At 36.0% G+C, this 21779-nt stretch overlaps 2 long non-coding RNA genes across 2 annotated transcripts; one reads left to right on the forward strand and one right to left on the reverse strand.

Moving 5' to 3' along the window:
* Window positions 1-3119: 3119 nt before the first annotated feature.
* On the reverse strand, window positions 3120-8272 carry LOC140015488 (uncharacterized). Its single transcript, XR_011822116.1, has 3 exons — window positions 7839-8272; window positions 6748-6791; window positions 3120-3281 (listed from the first exon to the last, which is right to left on the reverse strand). It is a non-coding gene; the product is annotated as an uncharacterized lncRNA (long non-coding RNA).
* An 8438-nt stretch (window positions 8273-16710) lies between these two features.
* On the forward strand, window positions 16711-21772 carry LOC113711847 (uncharacterized). The gene is made up of 3 exons (XR_003453165.2): window positions 16711-17390; window positions 20219-20314; window positions 21541-21772. It is a non-coding gene; the product is annotated as an uncharacterized lncRNA (long non-coding RNA).
* Window positions 21773-21779: the final 7 nt, after the last annotated feature.

The raw sequence follows: 21779 nt of genomic DNA on the forward strand, positions 1-21779 counted from the left end.
ATTTAAGGTCAATTGGAGTAGTGTAGAATGAGATAAGCCGAAATTACTATTGCTGTTCTGGGTTCATCAGGATGTTAGAACTGTGTCTGAAATGGGTTGTTTTGACTGGAATTGTTTTGGATTTGGGTGTTGAGGTCTTCTGATGAAATGTAGCTTGATGTCCTAGCTACCATATGCCTTTGGAATTTCTGCATTTGGACCTGTTTAGACTGAGTTGTACTGATTACAGCATAGTGTAATTTATAAACCTGCAATTACGGTTCTGGTTTGTTATTTGGCATATTTGACTTAGTTGTGCTGGGATTTGGACTGAGTGACCTTCTACATTGTTGTAGCCCTGGTTCTTATCTTCGAAACGGTGGGTCTTGGACTTCCATCCGATACTCGTAGTACCTTTGGTGCCATTACCGCAAAAGGACGTCAAAACTGTTTTTCTGGTTTTGAGCTTAACTTTCATTTCCGGACTTTTCCCTAGTTTGACTTGTACTAGTACTACTTGGAGCTTGCTGAATGGCTATTGGATGAACTTGTTGTTGTTGTGTGTGTACCTTTGGGACTGGATGAGGAAATAATGAAGCCATGATGGCTGGAAAAGTAAGCAAATTCAGGGGAAGTGCTGTCCAAACTTTGAAGGAACTTGTTTGCATTGAGTTTGTGATCTAAGACTTGGATTTGAGCGAGGCAATATTATATGCTGGATGATTTCTGAGCCATGGAGGTGAGTGACCCCAAACTATTGTTAAAGCTTCTTATGAAATGTTTCTTGCATTATTTACTCGACTGCATATCATGCGTGCTTGCATGTGAGTTCATGACATGTTTTGGCTTGAAATGAGTACTTGGGGAGTCTTGTGCTGAACACCAACGTCTCCTCCGTTTGTTCATGTTCATGTTTATCTGGAGCTCAAAAAGGGGCTCCCTCTTAATGTTAATGTTAATGTTAAATGATCTATTTGAGCGTTGGGTGTTCAAGTGCTATGATTTCACTGGCTCACGAGAGCACTAAACAAACATTTGATCTCTGAATCATGACATCATCGAAATGATCGAAATGCAACATTGTGAAATATATTTGTTTAATGATTTTACTGGTTACTCGTTGAGCTTCTAGCTCACCCCAAAAATATTTTATTCCCCTCCACAGGGCTCAAGGCGAAGGAAGGGCTTGTAGTACTTATTCACGTGACTGGATGGCTTATTTGGAATTGTTTCCGCTTCGCTTATGACATTTAAATGTTGGAACATTTGATGTAATATTTGAGATTTATCTTGTAATCTGTTTGAGGAATGTAGTGAACGACTGAGTCACGGCGAGAGCTGGGCAGGCGGCCCGCCGAACCCTCTGGTTCGCCTTAGGGGGAGGTGGGGCTGTCACAAGTCCAATGCTAGATCCTTTAGACCGCTCACACGCTAGAATCACATGCTTGCATGACAATCACAACATTTCATGCATATTTTCTATTTTTAGAATCTTTACCATTTTACATGATATTTCCTCTATATGTACATCCCTTATCCCTATGTGCGAAACATGACATTTTAGACTTGCATTCCATTTAAGAAAAACTAGAAATAGCTTAGTGCATTTGCCTGATTAGATTAGGGAGTACCCTTCAAATATGAGAAATGTACGAGCATGGCGTCTTAGCCTTAACACGCTCATATCTCCTTTATAAAAAGAAAAATTTAGTCACGAATCTTAGTCCCCCATACCCGTTATGTTTCATTCCACTTTTTATGTCACGTATATTTATATATTATAATTTCGAGTCTCACTCTGTGCATATTCGTGACATTTTCTAAGAATCTTTTTAGGCATCACAATTAATGGGATTTGCAACAATTAAACTTTAAAGAGATATTTTGACACTCCCAATATCCATTAGGTCTAGGTTTACATCCATACAGCAACATCCAAATATGATAAGTTTTATAGGTTAAATTAAGAAAATTTTTGACTAAATCACGCAACTACCCTTGGCTAGATTGAAAGGGTGCCTTGAATTTTATCTTTGCCTTCCCTTTCTTCAACCGTGACTCTCGAGCCCTTTTCTCTTATTTTTCGAAAACTTGGAGTCGTCTAAAATGAGTTTTCTCTATTTTTATTTTAAATTCATTGTTTAGGTGATTTGGTACACCTTAACTCAATTCCAAGTGATGACTCCTATTTTAAGTCCCATTTTACGCAATTTTTCTTTATTTATTCTCTAAAAATCAAAAAATCATTTTCATTAAAAAATTAATCAAAAAATTCATTTTTATAACTTGTAATTTTATTTTTTTTAAAAATGGGGCGCGACATCGACTATCCCCTATACACAAAAAGGAAGGACTATCAAAGTGCGCTATCCTAGTCCATAACAGAGCCAGCAGACTCTTTCGCATGAGTAGAACTAGCTGCATCTCCCTCTGTAGGGGCTCCGTCGCCCTAACCCTCCACAGGTGCATTAACGCCAATCGCCCCCCACACTCGTCAATGATACCCCCAGCTCGATCCCTGATCTCTCTGACTGCCCTAGTGATGCGGCTATTAACTGCCTACAGCTGCTCTCTAAAAGCATTCGTCCTGTCCTAATCCATCAATATATCCTCCTAGAGCTCTTGGATCCTATCAGCCTGCATCCTCATGATGCCTCTCATCTCTGAATCTCAGTCTGAGCCCTATGATTAGCTCCAACTAACCTCCTCCTCTCATCATCTACAGCTAGGACTACTCGGTCAGGATACGAGTAGATCCTCCAACAATCACAGGGCCAAATTCGACGCCCAAGTCCCCAACGCCGAATCCTCATTACCATTGTTCCCTCCTTCTATGTCTTCCATGACAACAGAAGAAGAAACTTAGACTTACCTACCAAATTTAAACCCTAGCACTTAAAAGTCAATACCTAAACAATTTCCAACTTTAACAAGTCATTCTATCACTCCTAGTACTTCATATCTACAAGGTTCCCTATTCAACCCAGATTACTCTGAAACCTAAACTCTAATACCAACTGTGACGACCCCACCTCTCCCAAGGGCGTACGCTAAGGTATCAGTGGGCCGCCTGCCTATCTCTTACCAGGACTAGTTAACTAATCACAAAAAGAAATTCAATATCCAATCTTACCACAAAATACGCTAAATACAACAAATACATACAGTTGTCTGTCGAAACAACTTAAAATACAAAAGAGGGTTTAAGCTTACAATTCACATTCAAAATAATGTAGTACCCTAATCACTTAGTCTAACAAAAACAAAAGCTAAGTAATAATTCCCCGAATCACGAACCAGCCCTGCTAAGGAAAACAAAAGAAAATGCATGAGCTTGTACCCAGTGAGGTCTAAGAAAAATATGCAATTTAAAAAAGCAATTAATTCACATATTTAAGTCACAAGAGACATAAACAAGAGGTATCATATAAGCACATCAATAAAAATTGATATGTAAATCAGTGAGGATACTGAGCACTGGCAACCACTCGATCAAGTGGTAATTCAAGTAGTTGACACTCCGTCAACTTTCATGTCCATGTAGAATCTCCATTTTACACCACTCCGTCCACCTTTCACCCTTTACCGGACCCGCACACTAACAAAATTTCAAAGATTGGTATTACTCGAGTATACCCAGAACAGTATGGATCCAGCACATATACATTACCCAATGTTATCTAATCGAGTTGACCAAGCTATTCCCGGCTCAATCTTGAATAACTAGCCATTGGGTTTTCGGGCCCCCACATATCATTAATATCATATTACATTCACTTATAGCAATAACAATTCAGTAGAGTCGAGTGCGATAAGGTACATACTCGCCCGTTCATCAACAAGTTCAAAAGAATGACAGTTCATAGTCATATCATTTTCTCAAGCTCATTAACATATCAAGCATTGTGAATGCAAAAGACAAGAAAACAAGAAAATGTTAATTCAACACATAACACGTTGTGGCAATCAATTGATATAAAAGGCAATAAAGAAAAATAAGGAAAAAAGGGTGGAACCCCTCCCCTCGTACCTAGTGTTCCTAGTTAGGTAAGGTTTGACTCTATCTTAGAGTATTTCTAATATGGATGCATGAGACTTGACTCACTAATGCATCTAGACTCGATGAGCTTTTCGACTCCCAAGCCCTCAGACCAAAAGGCGAAGAGTCATCAATCCTAAAGCCTTCAGTCGGCGGCTCGAGTGATCCCTTAGACATCGCTATGGGCGCAGTGCACACCATCCGCCTACCTAAGGAAATCGATCCTAATCCTATGAGGAGATGTGGAATGGCGCCCACGAGAAAAGAAAAAAGGGTAAAAAATAATGCATGCACGTATGAAGTGTTTCCTTTCGAGGGGAGAGATCATAATACCATCAAATGCGGTCGACGGTTCTAAGGTAGCTACCCCCCAAGATGCAAGCACGATACAAGCAAAAAGTAAATAAATAAACCATCCATTCATCACATAGCGGTGTGCGAGCGTGAAAATGCAAAAATCCTAAGAAAAAGGAAGAAGGGAAAGGAAAAAGACAAAAAAATGCAACCTAAAACCTCCAAATGTAATATATCAGAAAGTTAGAAAAAGAAAATGATTGACTAAATCGGATGCTCGAACTTTCTAAATCTCCAGTGGAGTCACCAACTGTCGCGTCTCATTTTTAAAATAAAATAAAGGTGTTTATAGAAAATGGATTTTGGTTTAATTTTTTATTGAAAACGAGATTTTGATTTTTAGAAAATAAATAAAGAAATATAGGCCTAAATAGGACTAAAAAGTGCGACGATTTTGACCCAAAAATAATAGTTTAAAAAGGATTTTTAATAAAAAAAAAAGGTGCCGCCACTTGGTATTGAGTTAAGGTATACCAAGTTAGCTAATATGAATTTTTAAAGAAAACCCTTTTTAAACGATTCCAAGTCTTCGAAAATCGGAGAAAAAGATTCGGGAGTCACATTTGAAGAAAGGGAAGGCAAGGATGAAATCCAAGGTACCCTTTCAACCTAGCTTAGAGCTAGTTGCGTGATTTAGTCATCAGTTTTCTTAATTTAGCCTAAAAATTTATCACATTTGGAGTTACTACATGAATGCAATCCTAGACCTAAGAGGATATCGAAAGGGGCAATATGTGACAGCCCCACCTCCCCCTAAGGCGAACCAGAGGATTCGGCGGGCCGCCTGCCCAACTCTCGCCGGGACTCAGTCGTTCACTAGCTCACCCTTTTAGTTTTGTTTTCCTTAACAGGGGACGGCGAGCAGAATGAGAGCATAGACTAGCCAGTCTAGTTCTTTTGTTTCTTTTGTTTCTTTTGTAGTGGTTCTCGCCTAGTGCTTGGCACGGGCTGGACGTATGAAGGATTGAGAACCTTTGTATATTCGATCTTTATACTCCAATTTGGGGATGACAATGTATATAAGATTCGCTTTAAGTTTTGGATCGTTGCCCTATTTATTCTTGTGATTTATTCAGATTTTAAGTGAGGACTGTGGTGAATGACTGAGTCCCGGCGAGAGTTGGGCAGGCGACCCGCCGAACCCTTTGGTTCGCCTTAGGGGGGGTGGGGCCGTCACACAATATGTCTCTTCAAATTTTAATTGGTGCAAATCGCATTAATTACGATGCCCAAAAGTAAACTTTCGAAGAAGTCACGAATTGTGCAAAAATATGAGACTCAAAGAAAAGTAAAAAGAAAGAAAAATAAAAATAATTATATACAAATACATGATCTAAAGGAATGCATCATAACGGGTGCGGGGATCTAATGTTCGTTACTTCAATTTTCTCTTTAATAGAGGGAATACGAGTGTGCTAAATCTAGAAAGCCAAACTCGTCCATACCCCATATTCAAGGGGTTTTCCCAATCTAATCATGCAAATGTACTAGCCTAGTTCTAATTCTTAAATGGGAATGCAAGTCTAATGTCATGTTTTCATACAAAGAGGTAAGAAATATACATATAAGGGGAAATACGGAATAGGGGATATAAATAGAAGGGAATATGGGATAAAAGATTTACATATATAAGAAAAGTGTCATGCAACATGGTAAAAACCCTAAAAAGTGAAAAACATGCATGAGATGAAGTGACTTTATCACACAATCATGATCTAACGGGTGAATGATCCCTAAGGGTTTAGCGTTGGACTAACCCATGTCTACGAGTTCTCACTATTGGACTAGTGAGAAATCGGAAAAAGAGGCCACAACTAGCGTTGGACTAGTGTAAAATCAAGAAAAGGGGCCACAACTAGCGTTGGACTAATGTGGTGACGTCACACATTAATTATAACGAACTAATAATGTAAAACATAATAAAAGCATGTAAACACATAATATCACATAAACACATAACACATAATCATGAAATCTATATGCAAGATCCTAAGAAAGCGGATAACACGTAACACATAAGCATGCAAAACACACAAACAATTAAAGCAAATAAAGCCCTAACTATTACACTTGGGGCCCTAACTACAATCTAAAGGGGGGAAAGGAATAAAATAAATAAATAAATAAATAAATCCCTAACTATTACATATTCTATCTAAATACAAGTCTTGAATCCCCTAACTATTACAACTTGGCATTTAAATGCCTTTCAAATGATCAAAATTGAACTAAAATAAATATACAAAATTAAAACAAATAAAGCGAATAAATAAATGAAATGAGATGAAAACATCCAAAAGGCATGCAATTAAGCACATAAAGTCACACAGGGCATATAGGGTCAAGTAAAAATCAAAATAAGGAGTAGAGTGTACCTCTCTTGAATTGGTGCCCTAATGAAGTGAAGTTACTTATTTACCTTCCAAAAATAAAGAAAAGGTCAATGCATCACTTTAATTAACAAATAACCACAAGAAATGGAGATAAACATGAAATTGAATCACTCAAAGCATTCTCATAAGAGTAAACAACCCATATTTGACAAATTAAAACAAACAAGGACCCAATTGAAAGAATTTTTAAAAAAAGTTTTAGGAGTCAAATCCCTATTATTACAAACATTAAGGTCAAAATTAAAGAAAACCAAAATAAAAGGACCAAATTGTAATTAAAATAAGGACTTAATCGAAAGAAAATTAAGTTTTTAGGGTAATCGCATAATTAAGCAAAAAATTGAGGGATTAAACTGCAAAATTCTGAAAATGTTCATGCGGATGCTTTGAAAGACAACCAAAACAGGGACCTGATTGAAAGAATTATAACAATTTTGGGGGTAAAATTATGAAGTTCGGGAACTCTGGGGCTAAATCAGAAAACAAAATCAAACTGGAGGGACTGAAATTGCAATTTTGGACAAATAATTGTCTTCTCCACCGAGCTATCATCAGTTAACATTTCAGCTCCCCTTTCAGTCAGCAGCACCAGAAAATTGGTTTCAATTTCAACTATTCTCAATTAGACAATGAAACCCACAAGAATTTCCTCTCCCAATCTTAATTCGAATTCATACGATGGGAAGCATAAGGAACAGAAAAATGCAAGACAGCAATGCATCAAAATTTCTCAAACGTGAGGAAATGAATTGGCCGACTTAGCCGGTTCCTTCACACGAAAAATGCAAACAAAACATCTTTCAATAAGAATTTTCAGCTAGGCATTTCATCGAACAGATTGGGGGTATTAGAAATTTCACTAATTCTTTGATGCATTGAAACTATAATCGGCCCAAAAATTTGTCAGAGACTTAGAAATTCCAGTCCAATCATCATACAAAGCATGTGTATTCAAAAAACCATGAACAATCAACATGAAATTGAAACAACATGCTCACGGCAGACATGCTCTGAAAACTTTCATGGCCTGTGCTTGGAAGAAGACCAAAATGTAAAGGAAGGTGATAACTTACAGTGGTCTCTCACGGTGAAGATTCGCAGGTGGCAGTGGTGGATTCCGACGAGGTAGTGGCGGCTCCTCGCAAGTGCGGCAATTCCGGCAGCTTCTTCATGTAGCCAGGCCTCTTGGCCTTTGATTCCTTCTTCCTTTCGTCTATCTTTCTTGTTCTCTTTCTCGTTTGATTCCCCACCCGAAGCTATTCTCCCAATTTTCCGTTTTCCTCTTTTCCTTACCCTTCCGCCCCTCCGTCCGCCGCCCCTTTCTTTTCCTTTGTTTGATTTCTTGTTTTTCCTAGATTTTCTCTCCTTCGTCCTCCCGGCCTCTCTCTCTCGTAAGCTGTCCGAAGCCCTCTCCCAATTTTTTCCGATTTCCCTTTTCTCCCCTGTTTTCTTCACCGCTCCCTTTTTTATTTTTCAGTTTTTTCTTGCCTCCCTCCTCAAGTCCCCGTAGCTCTCTCTTTTGCTTTTCCTTTTTATTTTCCCCCAAAATTTCCTAAGCCACCAAATGTTTTTGACACCTACCCCCTCCCTATACACTTGTCCTATAATTCCCCAACCACTTGTCTAATGCCTATTTAACACACTTGTTCAACATGCAAGTGTGCCACCTATCTTCTTATTGTCATTATATCTTATTTTTTGTTTTTTTCTTCTTTTTTTCCTTTTGTTTTTTTCAAAAATCAATTTAGGATAAATAAATGCTAATTTTAAATTACCTTGCAAAATGCCTTTTCACTTAGTAAAAATTGAATTTGAAAAATATAAAATGAATCTTTATTAAGGATTGCCTTTTTCTAAAAATTAGTGTAAAAAATGCTTTAAAAAGAAAAGAAAATGATGAATCTTAATGTACCAAAATAAAAATAAACATGAATTACTATTTGCAACCTTAAATCAATTAAAATAAAATAATAAACATGAAAACAAGAATAAATAATAAATAATAATAATACTAAAATAAAAATAAAGGGAAAAAACTAAAATTGAATTAAATAATCAAATAAAGGTAAAATTAAATTAATTAAATAAATAAAGTTTAAAAATTGAAATTTTGGTGTCTACAGCTACCATGCACTTAGAACACTCACCAAATAGCACTTAAGCATCTACAGAAGGATCGCCTGTACGCTTAGTTTGAAACCCTGACAGACAAATACAACATTTAAGTGAATTGATTTGGTGAATACTAAGGGTTCAAATTAGCACGAAAACTTTGTTTTCAAATTAGCCAACTTTAGTGTCATAGACACTTCAACCCATTCAGGCCTTCAAATCGACAATTCAGGTAAAAATACAACTTCCCATTAGGGCAAAAGCATTTCAAAAGTTTGAACAAGGCTTTCCACTCTTACAAGCTTTCTGGCAAACAAATCATAGCAAAAGTCCATTTTTTTCAATTACTTACGTTTGTAGTTTTTGTCCCAAAACCATTTCACAAACAAGGATCAAAGTTTAATAAGGTTTCTTGAACTAGACCAACCAAAATTTCATTAAAACAAGGATCCAAAGTCAAATCAATCCATAAAGTTGTCAACCACTAAACCTTGAAGAAAATCTCACTTTCCTCCCTTTTAACTTCAAATTTTTGATTTAAAACATTATACATACCAAGATCAAAGTCCAATAGATCCTTTTGAGCTAAATTCCACACAAAATAGTTTTCAAAATAGAAAATTAAAGCTAGAGTTTTCACTTGCAAATTTGGCCAGCTTAGGCCATATTTTCCATCTTTTGCAACTCTACTTTTTTCCATTAAGATAACCCATATCACCACTTCATTTTCTTACAAAATTTTCAACATACTTCAACCAACATACATAGAGTCAAGTAGCATCAAATTTCCTAAAATTTTTCCAGTACAAGTGTGCAAACAAGCAACAAATTCAGGGAAGGTAAAGCTAAAATTTTGCCCATGAAAAGCAAAAGAATGAAGTAGATTAGTCACTTACCTCTTCAAAGCTTCATACCCTAGCAAGATTAACCCAAGAAGATGGCAAGATCAACTCCTAGGAGCCTTTTCCTCTCAAGATCTTCCAAAAGTGCAAGTAGATTGGTGGAAGGAAAGCTTGGCTCTTCAAAAATTTCAAGAAGAGTGAACTTTCTCTCTCTCTCTCTCCCTCCCTCTCTCAATTTCGGCCAGCCAACAGGAGAAAATGAAGGTCTTTTGGTTGTTTTTGGAGCTAATATACAAGCCACAAGAAAGGTTTTTAAAGTCAACTTTGAATAGTATCCAAATAGTGTCTTTCACTTAAGTTTCTTGCTATCAACCCTTAGCTTTTCTAACCTTCTTTTAACTCCAAAATTTTTTCTTAACTTCACTAATATTCAACTTATATTCTTCTAAGGTTTTGGCTAAATTTACTAATAAGTCACAAAATCAACAATTTTCAAGAAATTAATCGCTCGAAAGTTAAAATAAGCAAGTAAGAGAAACTCATTTATCAATTAACAAGTAAATCACTTAATGAATGCAAATTTTACAAAATATAATTTGAATAGAAATGCAAATAGTTGGGAAGTGAGAAAATAATTTTTCTGCATCATCACATTATCACAACAAAGGATTGATCAACCTAAGTTTTCAAATTCCTCCTTCAACAATTTACACATTAGGCTAGTCATTGCCTCTATTGAGTTTAGGGTCAAAAGTTGACGATCCTTCTCGTTTAGAAATGCTTAAGTTTCCCTACAAAGGTGTTAGTAAAACAAAAAAAAAAAGATTTTTCCTCATGTGCTCCCTACAACCCTCGTGTATTACTCAAAGATATAACACTCCAATAGACTCACCTAGTAGTTCTCAAGGCCCTTGATCACTTCTCTTGAAGAAATCATATCTGCCAAGGTGATTCAATCAACTATCAGTAGAACTAACTAGAATGTGACTTGCAACTAGGGTTTAAAAGGAACTTAATTGACATAGGCTAAGGATAGGATATAACCTAAGACTCAAATGACTCTAAGATTTGCTAGAAAAATGACACAAAGAAAAGGGAAAGAGTGAGACACCAATCGGGTTCCAATGGACTTGTTGGGTAGATTCAAAGTGTTCTAGGAATTTGAAGGGCTTGAATTCATTGCACAACCCTTTCACTTCAAGATTTGATGATTGAAAACTTAATTTGCCCCAATCCAATTGGTATTTCGCCAAAAAAGATGCAAAAGGTAATTGATTTGCTATTTTCCAATTTCGATTAGGAAACTAAGGTATGCGGCTATTTCTTTAAGTTTTCCAGCCACAAATGGTTGAGTTTTTGTTTCCAATACATGTTCACCTGATCTTCTTGAAGATTTGAGGATCAACAAGTCATTTCAATCAAATTTGAATCAAGAAGATGGCCAAATAGCTTGATCATTCAAGACTTTCCAAGAATTTCGAGAAATTGTTAGGGTTCATCAAGAACTTTCAAGAACTTCAAGAGTTGACTCAAGAATTTCAAGTAAACCAAGAGTTTGATTTAAGCTTCAAAAAGCAATCAAGATAAACCTCAAATTTTGAAGAATCAAATTAGAGTTCCAAGTTTGTTTCAAGATTTTCAAATTTCAAAAAATTTGAGATCAAGAATTCAAGAAACTCTAAAGATTGTTTCAAGATCTTCAAGAACTTCTAGAATTCAATCAAGAAAGATTCAAGAAACACAAATGGACATCCAAGATTTTTTTTTCCGAACATTTTGGACAAAATTTTTTTTAAGGATGAACAATAACTTTAGATTAACAGTACCCTGGATGAACAGTGATGGTGAGCAGTGAATGAATAGTAATAATGATAAACACTACCCGTGAACAATAACATTTTTTTTTGGACAAAAGACAACACACAAGAAAGATGATACACAATTCACCAAGAAACCCTAGAAGAATGAAGTGACACAAAGAAGCAAAATTGACTCGAACAACAAAATAAAGGAATATAACTTAATACCTTCAACTAGTTCCGATGCCAGTTGATACAAACTTCATCTGACTTGCTACGTAACCCATAATACGACAAGTGCCAAGGATCTAAATTAATGGTACTCAAGTTTTGATAGTGGAATTAGGTAGAATGACACCACAATCATGAAGAGGCCAAAGAGAACTCTCTCTCAATCTTATTTGCTGGAAAATTGTCAAACCCTTACAAAGTAAAAGCAAGGCCATTTATAGCCAAAGGTCCTAAACTAGTCCAAATCTGAATCAGACATGGATTGCATCACTTATTGAAATTAAATAACTAATCTAATGGCACATATAGCTAGTATAACTGGCCAATTTTCTCTACTACAAGAAATTTGGCCTTTTGTGACAACATTCTCAGTGACAAAAGAGAAACTAGTCACAATTGAGAAAATATAGTGATGACTTTTGATGTCGTCATAGTTGACTGTGGGTACACACGTCAACAGTGACAACACTGGATAAGTCGTCAGAATATGGATGGCGCGCAACTAGCCGGTGTGGCGGGAGATCACCATTGTGACGACTGTAAAATAGGTTGTCACTGAAATAGGTCCTATAGTGACAACTTAAAATGTCATCACAACATGGTTGTCTACTCAGAATTAATGACAACAACTAGTCGTCACTATCCAAAGTGTTTGTTCCTAACTCACTTTCACTGATTCTACTATGTCACCCTAATTTTTTCAATATGGCCCATATGTTGTAAATAAATTTTATTAATTCTACTATGACACCCTAACTTTTACAATTGAACCCCGTATGTGGTAACTAATCTCATTAACTCTACCATGACTGTAACGACCCCACCTCCCCCTAAGACGAACCAGAGGGTTCGGCGGGCCGCCTGCCCAACTCTCGCCGGGACTCAGTCGTTCACTACAATCCTCAAATGAATTACAAGAATAAACCTCAAATATTACAATATAAATCTCATATATTACATCAAATTCCTCATGAATTACATATCAAAAGCGAAGCGTCCACGCTTCCACTGCGCCACGCTGATCCTTGATACCAACTATTATACAGGAGGAAGTCCAAAGCTAGACTATTACACATCCAATCAATTCTAAACATTCAATACAATCCCAATATGAACGATTACACAAAAGGAAATCCAAGTTCAATCCATACATGATATAATCCATGATAAACACTACAAGCCACTCCTTCGCCTTGAGCCCTGTGGAGGGGAATAAAATATTTTTGGGGTGAGCTAGAAGCTCAGCGAGTAACCAGTAAAATCAGTTATCAAATCAGTTTCACAATCGTTCATTTCAATAATGTCATTTCAATATGGAGTATCAATAATTCAAGAAACATTTACAATGGAAAGCAATAGTAATATTCATGAAAAGGATACGTTCGTTCTCCTGTCATTTCATTTCATTGGGTTTCATTCGTGCATTCATTCACCCCGTCCCTGGTTTTTGGCCAGGCTCCACCAACCTACAAGGTAATACTCGAGTATACCGAAACGTTCACCCAAGTTCCTAGTCGCCCGACCGAGTCCGCTTCTGGCTCGAGACGACCGGTAACAAGGGGCAATGGCTAGTTCAGCCCAAAAGGCTTACATTCATGCGCAAGTAGCATTTAATCATTAATCATTGAAACTTTCATATTTATTTAGGTCGAGTGCGATAAAGTACACACTCGCCTAGAAAACTCGTTTTAACAATCATTGAAAGCAAAATCAATAATAACAAGACACTGATATGCAAGCACGCATGATATGCAAGAAAACAGTTCCAAAAGTAACTTTGAAAACAGTTCAAAAGTAAATAATGCAAGAAATGGTTCATAAATAATTTTAGAAATAGTTTGAGGTCACTCACCTCCACGGCTCTGAAACCATCCATCATATTGCATTACTTCACTCAAGTCCAAGCCCTAAAGCACAAACGCAAAGCAATCAAGCCCATTCCAAATTCGGACAGCATTTCCCCTGAATTTGCTAACGTTTCCAGCCATCACGACTTCATTATATCCTCAGCCAGTCCCAAAGGTACACACACAACAACAAGTTCATCCAATAGCCATTCAGCAAGCTCCAAGTAGTACTAGTACAAGTCAAGCTAGGGAAAAGTCCGGAAATGAAAGTTTAGCTCAAACCAGAAAAACAGTTTTGACGTCATTTTGCGGTAATGGTACCAAAGGTACTACGAGTATCGGATGGATGTCCAAGACCCACCGTTTCGAAGCTAAGAACCAGGGCTACAACAATGTAGAAGGCCACTCAGTCCAAATCCTAGCACAACTAGGTCAAATATGCAAAATACCAAACCAGAACCGTAATTGCAGGTTTGCAAATCACACTATACTGTAATCAGTACAAATCAGTCTAAACAGGTCCAAATGCAGAAATTCCAAAGCCATATGGTAGCTAGGGCATCAAGATACATTTCATCAGAAGACCTCAACAACCAAATCCAAAGCAATTCCAGTCAAAACAACCCATTTCAGACGCAGTTCTAACATCCTGATGAACCCAGAACAGCAATAGTAATTTCGGCTTATCTCATTCTACACTACTCCGATTGACCTGAAATTTTGTAGGCACATTTAAAATATCATTCCCTACAACTTTCATGTTTTAAGCCAAGGCCAATTCGGCCTATATCTAGGACCAAAAATTTCGGACAGAATGAAGAACCAAGAACCCTAATTTTCCAGATTTCTTCCAAAACAGAATTTACTTGCAATCTTCCACTTTTTCCACCTTCTAGAATCATTATATACCATTTCCAATCATCATAGATAGCCACACAATCATGCTTATATTAAAACAGAAAAATCCCCAAAAATAATAAAACTTCATCATTCAACCAAAACTCAAGATTTAATCCATAAAATTGCATCTCATACAACCTCTAAGCATGATTTAAGCATCAATTAAGGGAGGAGGGTGGTTCTTCACAACTTACCTTGAACACAAGAGAGAGAGAGCTATTGGTCACCTTAACTTTCCAAACAACTCCACCAAACAACTCACAAACACTAAGTGAAGAGGTTTTATGGAGTAAAACTAAAATTAAACGGTTAAAAGTGAAGATTAAGCAAGCTTGGAGCAAAGAAATTGGAGAGCTTTTCTTCCCTTATTGCTTGAAGGTGGTCAGCCATATGAAGCTTAGAAATGAAGATATTTTGGGTCATTTTTGGTTATTTAAGTCAATGGTAAGAAAGGTCTTAAGGTAAGCCCAATCAAATGGTGACACTTGTCACCTTTAGGTTTAAAACTTATCTTTTTGTCTCTCCAATACAAATATCTTAACACTTTGTACAATAATGTCACTTAATACAAAAATCCAACAAGTTGTCAAAAATATAATGCATTTACCGCACTTGCGGGTCCCACGTCCAAAATACGCTTTTAATTTCTCAAAAACTAACCGATACTAGAAAAATCATTTTAAAACTATTTTTGCTCATAAACTTTATCTGGGGAATTTTTCTAATCAAGAAAATGTAGAAAAGACGGGCGATTAAATAAAATAAACCCTAGAAAATTAGAAAATTTCCGGGTTCTCAAACTCTTGTTTTTTTTCGGGGCGTCACAATGACACCTTATTTTTTGCAATTTAGGTTTGCATTGTGACGACCTGGGAAAGCGTTGTCACTGAAATGGGCCCTACAGTGACAACTTACAATATCGTCACAATAGGGTAGTTGGTTCAGAACTAGTGACAACAATTAGTCGTCACTATGTAAAGTGCTTGTTCCTAACTCACTTTCATTAATTCTACTATGCCACCCTAATTTTTTCAATATGGCCCATATGTTGTAAATAAGTTTTATTAATTATGTTATGACACCCTAATTTTTACATTTTTGCCCAAATAAATTTTATTAATTATGTTATGACACCCTAACTTTTACATTTTAGCCCCATATGCCACCCTAATTTTTTAATAAGGTCCATATCTTGTAAATAAATTTTATTAATTATGTTATGACATCCTAACTTTTATATTTTAGCCCTATATGTGGTAAACTAATCTCATTAACTCTACCATGACACCTTATCTTTTGCAATTTAGCCTCATATGTGATAAATCAATTTCGTTAATTCTATTATGGTACCCTATGCTTTACACTTTACACTGTGTTTATCATTGGCAAAATGAGGAAGGTATTGTAATAAAAATGTACCCATATTTTTAATTGTTCCAAACTTAGCTAATAAATTGTTATAAATTTAAAAAATATCATGGATTCGTTATTTATTTCTTTTGACAACATATGGGAAATTACTAATTAACATAGTGCGAAAATAATGGGAAAGAATAATAAAATTTAATATGAAATTAAGTAAAAATCTTGACAATTGCATGACTGGAGTTTATTATTAATTACAATTTACATTAGTCAAATTGTTTATGGTTTATGAATTGATACTTGTACCAAATACATTTAGTGTTTCATGCATGTAGTAGCAAACTATTTTGGTTATTTGATCAACTTAACAGATTGTTAGGTCTTTTCAGACCACAATTCATGCATAATTGATAAAATTATTAAATTGATACCAAAAATATTTGCATTGAAAGATCTTTTTTTGAATCATAAACATATTTTTAATAAGCCTTTTAGTTTTTGAACATTTTTTTTTTGTAGAGATACTAAAAAACCTATGTTAGTAAAAAAAATTCAAAAACACTAAATTTTCATATTCCAAAGTTTTAATACAACAAAAAAAAGTTTTAATACAACTTGTGAGCTAAAAAAGCTCAAAATAATAAACAATCTTAATTACACAAAGATTGGGAAAAGAAAAAGAGAGAGAAGGCATTATTTTTATAAAAAAAAGGTTCAATAATTTAGATAGAGAAGGCGTTACTTTTGTCTTAGCAATAGTGGAAGCGGGAAGTAAAAAATTGAAGGAGTAGAGGCGGGATTCTAAAAGAAGCAAAAACGACATCGTTTGTCTTAGAGTTGGAAGAAAAACACACAACAACACTTAGCCAAATTTCAGACAAAACTTCATTTCCCTCTTTCTTTGCCTTTAGACACCATCATCTTCTCCTTCTCTCCACTATCGTCTTGCTGAAATTACAGAGAAAATCACTCTAAGCTACCATTTTCGTCCCTAATCATCCCTAAATTGTGCTACCCAAAAGATTTGGGCAGCTTTAGTAGAGTAGCAGATAGCAAAAATCCCTAATTTGGAGCAACACTTGCTTGCTGGCCAGTTCAATCTCTTTTCTTCGGGTGGTGATAAGGAATCCGAAGCCTCTATCCTCATGTCCTTGCTTGCTGCCCCATAAAGAATGCTAACCGCCACCGGCATTTGATGCCATCCGGATGATAAGCTGCACAGGTTGAGCCGGAGGGCGCAGCAAGCAATCGTTCGTGAGCCCCCATTTCGGTACTCAGGGTGGGTTGGTAGCCCACAACGGAAGGCATTCTACCCAATAAGGCCGTGACTCAGACCGAGAAATGCACTGGAGTACCGATGTGTATCATGCGCCCCACGCCTCCTATTTGTTGAGGGCGGGCGGTGTGAACTCTGATTCGATCCAAGGCAAGAGCACAGAAAATTGACCATGAATTTTGGGGAAAAGCCAGAGTTTGAAGATTGAATCTTTAGGAAACGAAGACCTAAGGTTGTCACGGCATAATTTGAGGTAAATAATCTCAATATTTTCCATCTATTTTCGATATTTTCTGTCCAATATAGGTCGTGTGAGCTGAATGTTGAGTTGTGAGAGTGAAATGAAGTGGAAGGGTGGGTTGTGAGCTAAATCTTGAGCTGAATCTTGGAAGGAAGGGTCTCTAGTTCTTGTCTGCATTGACATGTTTTGTTTTGATTTGGCTGGATTTCACGGTCTAATCATTCTTTCTTATATGATCTTTCTGTACAGTGAATTTGTTCAGTTTATATGGTCGTTTTAAGCTGTTTTTCTTGTTTCCTTTGTCCATTTCCAGAAGAATGCAATGATTGGGGGTGCATTAACATGAGCTTTAATATCGGCAGCTAGTAACAAGAACAAAGACAAGATTGTGATGGATGCCATGCATTCGGTAAAATTGAGAGCATGAACATTATATGTTAGGGAGTTAAGTGTCTTCAAGAAGCTTATTAGGTGCTGATTATAAGACATATGCATTGCACTGCACAATCTTTTACAGATGCCTTTAGATGATGTGTTGCTTTCTCTTGTCATGTTGCTTTCGTTTCTATTATACATATCTTGTCTGGATACTCATTAGGATTGATTTGGTCAATCAGGATTGATTTGGTCCTTTCCTATTGATCTTGGCATTGTCAGTTTGATTGTTTGTTATCTTCTTCTCGTGGTAACTAGGTCAATTCTGTTTATTCTACCATGCTAAGAATTTATTTTGAGTGACAAAGTTTTACTTTTTATTCACAATATTTCAACATAGTGCTAGCTTCTTTATGAAGAGGAACAAAGGGGGTGGTACTTGCCTCTTGACAAAAGAAAGCATCACGTTAAATTTTAAAATTTTCTTAGAGAAAAATACTCAGTTAATTATTTCAATGTTGTAGCATGACATTCTTGGTCAATGTAACATTTCCAAAAAATCGATAAACAAACAGAGAATTGGACAATCCTATGTTTATCCTCAATTGCAGTGCATTTTGAAGCTTAGACTTCAACTGTTCACGACCTTTCCTTTTCCTTAACGGACACAACAGTTTTTTCTGTAAGATCCAAATGTGGAGCTTAGAGTTGTAATTATTACAGGCTTCTTCCTTTATTGTTCACACAAAATCTGGCTTAACAATAGGTCTTTTGTTGTGGCTAATGTGGTCCAGCATTAACTGGAGGCAGCAAAGAGCCGTGCTGGAACAAATGAATTCTCCTCCAACTTTTTGCAAGTCAGTTAACAAAACAATTTAATTCGCTAAAGGAGTATGCTATCTCCTGTTAAAGTACTTGGGATACTTCTCATGCAAAAAATGCCACCATCTTGGCTAAAAGTCCTTATTTGTGTCAAGCCGAGCAGTTGGTCCTCAAATCATTAAGAAGATCTTTAAAAGAAAAACATCCATTTTCCTTTGTTTGACAACTGCTTTGTAACCTTAATCTCTGATTGTAAAAGTTTGCCAAATGTTTTCCGATATTCTGGCTTCTTTGTTTCACAATCTCATCTTAAAATTGACTGTCATGCAACCCCTTTATACCCTCTAGGCACATATATATAACTTTCTTCATTTTTCTGTTTTTTTAACTTTTAGTGATGGAAATTTGCTTGCCTTCCACTGCCAAATGTCATATCTAATTACATTTTAATGTCTTGCGCTTTGTCTGTGTGCTTTTTTGGGCTTTTGAGCTTTCTCTTTGGGTCCCTGTTTTGTTAATTATGTTGATTTCTTAAATAAAATAAAAATCGAGGAGATCTCAGTGTGGTTAATTCACCCATCATTCTTTCCTTATATCTATAGAGTTTTTAAAGTGTAGCCACATAATTCTAAAACAAAAAGGAAATTTCATGTTCTTGTTCCCCAAAAGTTCAATCAGATGCGTGCACTATCAGATTAGCCTCGGTCTTAAATAGCATCTGAAATCAATTTTCTATACCACATGAAGTGAGGGACATAGCAATTTTTGATACACAAGGTCTTTCTTGTACTAAACCATTTCACATGAAACATCGAACTAGAACTAGGTCGTGATTTAACATTCAGGCACGTCTCATATTACACATTACTTCTGCACTAGAGCATAGTAATAACAGCATCAGAAGATGCTGATCTGTCTCGGGACCAAACCATGCTAATCCGCTTTTTTAGGATGTTTTGTTTCTATTGAAATATGAGATTTAGCATTTAGCAAGATGATCATAAGGCCACGTAGGCCTGCTGCCTTGCTTTGTTTTATACTCCAATTACATTTTAGCCAATTGATTAGAGTGATTACTTTTAAGACTACAAGTTTATGTTGCTCTAAAGAGCCTAAATGTCTATTGTATGCATGAATGTTAGAAGATTCGTGACAGAGGGGCAGTTCAAAATACTCCATATTTCCTCCGCATGTTATTCTAGTTGTCCACTAGGGAATCAAATAAATCATGAAAAGCAAAGGAGGATACCCATTTGGGCATTTTTTTCTGCTCACAGTGCTAAACCCATAAACGAAAATATAAGTATATTCCTTATAAATATGAAAAACAAGGCAGGATAGGGCACTTTGACTTTTTTGCTTTTCGATGTGCTTTGGTCATAGGTGAAAAAGTAACTATACTCCTTGTAAATATGACGGCTTTGAAAATCTCCGTCAAAGATGCAAAAATTCTGAATGCCATTGATGTGATGGATAAATTCCCAAATTAAAAACCCAAAGTTGTGAGCTTTTCTTGAATGTTTACTGCTTGCAGTTTGGTTTATTGTTTTAGTTTTTGTTGCATGACCCTGAGATTTATGTGGTTTTGATGTAAGAGCTGAAGAAATATTTAGCCTTTTCATCTGAGCTTTACTTTATTCTAGGATATATTGCTCTCATCTGCCACAGTTGATGTTAACATGTGTAGAACAGCTGAGCTGAAGTGATATATTGCTCTCATCTCTGCTTCTTTTGTTGTGGTAAGCATTAAAATTATGTCTTCAAACCGTGAATGGCTACTTCTAATGTTTTTATTTGTTAATGGCTGCTTTTGATGAACTGGCTATTGTCTCTGCTTCTGGTGCAAATTGCTGGATTGGCTATTGTCTCTGCTGTATGCTTTAATTTATACTGTCTCATTGCACTATTTCCAAGTATACTTGTAGGTTCTATACTGGTTTCTTGAATGATTTCTTTGGTTTTTGTTTAGATTCATTGACCTGTCTCTATGAACCAACATTGCCTTTGTTGCAGCTGCTTTACACTAGACTCAAGAGATAATTAGGGGCATTTATACCTCTATTCTTCTGATTTTTCATTACTTGTTAGGTAACTTCTTTGAACTATATTTTAATATATTGTTTTTCCTTGTTGAACGTGAGCTTTTACTAGATAGCTTCTGCTTTTTCCCTTGTTGATTATGGAAAAGTCAATCAGTTGCTATTAACAAACACATAATCTAATTAGAAACTTGTTCCAATTCTGATCTTCATTCTCGACCAATAGATAAATTCTACCCGTCAACTACACATTAATGCTTTTGCATTGTATGCAAAAAATGACTTTCTTTTTAATAGTTCTTAGCTTCTTGCCTTTGTCCAGTCTACTCAGACAACCAATTAATCACTAGGCATTCTTGGTATAGTGACTAAAAGCTAAAGAATCCATGGAAACTCAAACCAAATCAAATGACACTCTTCCACCGACCCATGTTCGAATCACTTGTCGGTCTCTCTTTTAAAGGATGCAACTAGAACAACACTAACAGATTCATGGTTGCTGCCACTTAACAGTTCTATTCCTTGTTCCTTCCAAATGAAATTCATGGACGATTGTCTAAGTTAGCAAAAGTATGCATTTTAGCATTTTTTTCCATTCCCACTAGTTCTATCTTATTATACTCTCGATCAAAGGTTTTAAGGATATGAATATGTCACATGTTTTTTTACCATCTTATTATACAGATTCACATTAATTATAGATAATCATGTGAAAATGTCATACTTATTTCTGGTTGTAATGTGTAGTTAAATATTTGTGACTGGATTTTTGGGGGGGGGGGAAATTAGTTTAACAGGGAAGATGATGGTGAAGGAAGTCTTTTTTTGTATGACTATTCATTCAAATTCAGTAGTGTAAGGTTGTAATAGCATATTTTCTTACTAAAGTTTACTCTAATGCATTTAATAGTTTATTTTCAATGCAGTCTAGCTTCATATTGATCATGAGGAGGCTCTTGGATATGATGATAGAGATGGTTGAAGTCTTAACATTGGTGCTGCAGTCTATGCTTTAGTTTAGAAATCTAGTACTCTATATTTTGGGAAGGATATGTACTGATTATGTGGAATTTGGGACCCAACATTTGTGGTTTACTTTTGTTTTGATGAATTTACAAATGTTTATGGCCATATATATGAATTTGTGGCTTTATTCTATGTTGAT

The sequence above is a fragment of the Coffea arabica genome, chromosome 10e (genome assembly GCF_036785885.1).
Source record: "Coffea arabica cultivar ET-39 chromosome 10e, Coffea Arabica ET-39 HiFi, whole genome shotgun sequence".
In the NCBI taxonomy this organism is placed as follows: Eukaryota; Viridiplantae; Streptophyta; class Magnoliopsida; order Gentianales; family Rubiaceae; genus Coffea; species Coffea arabica.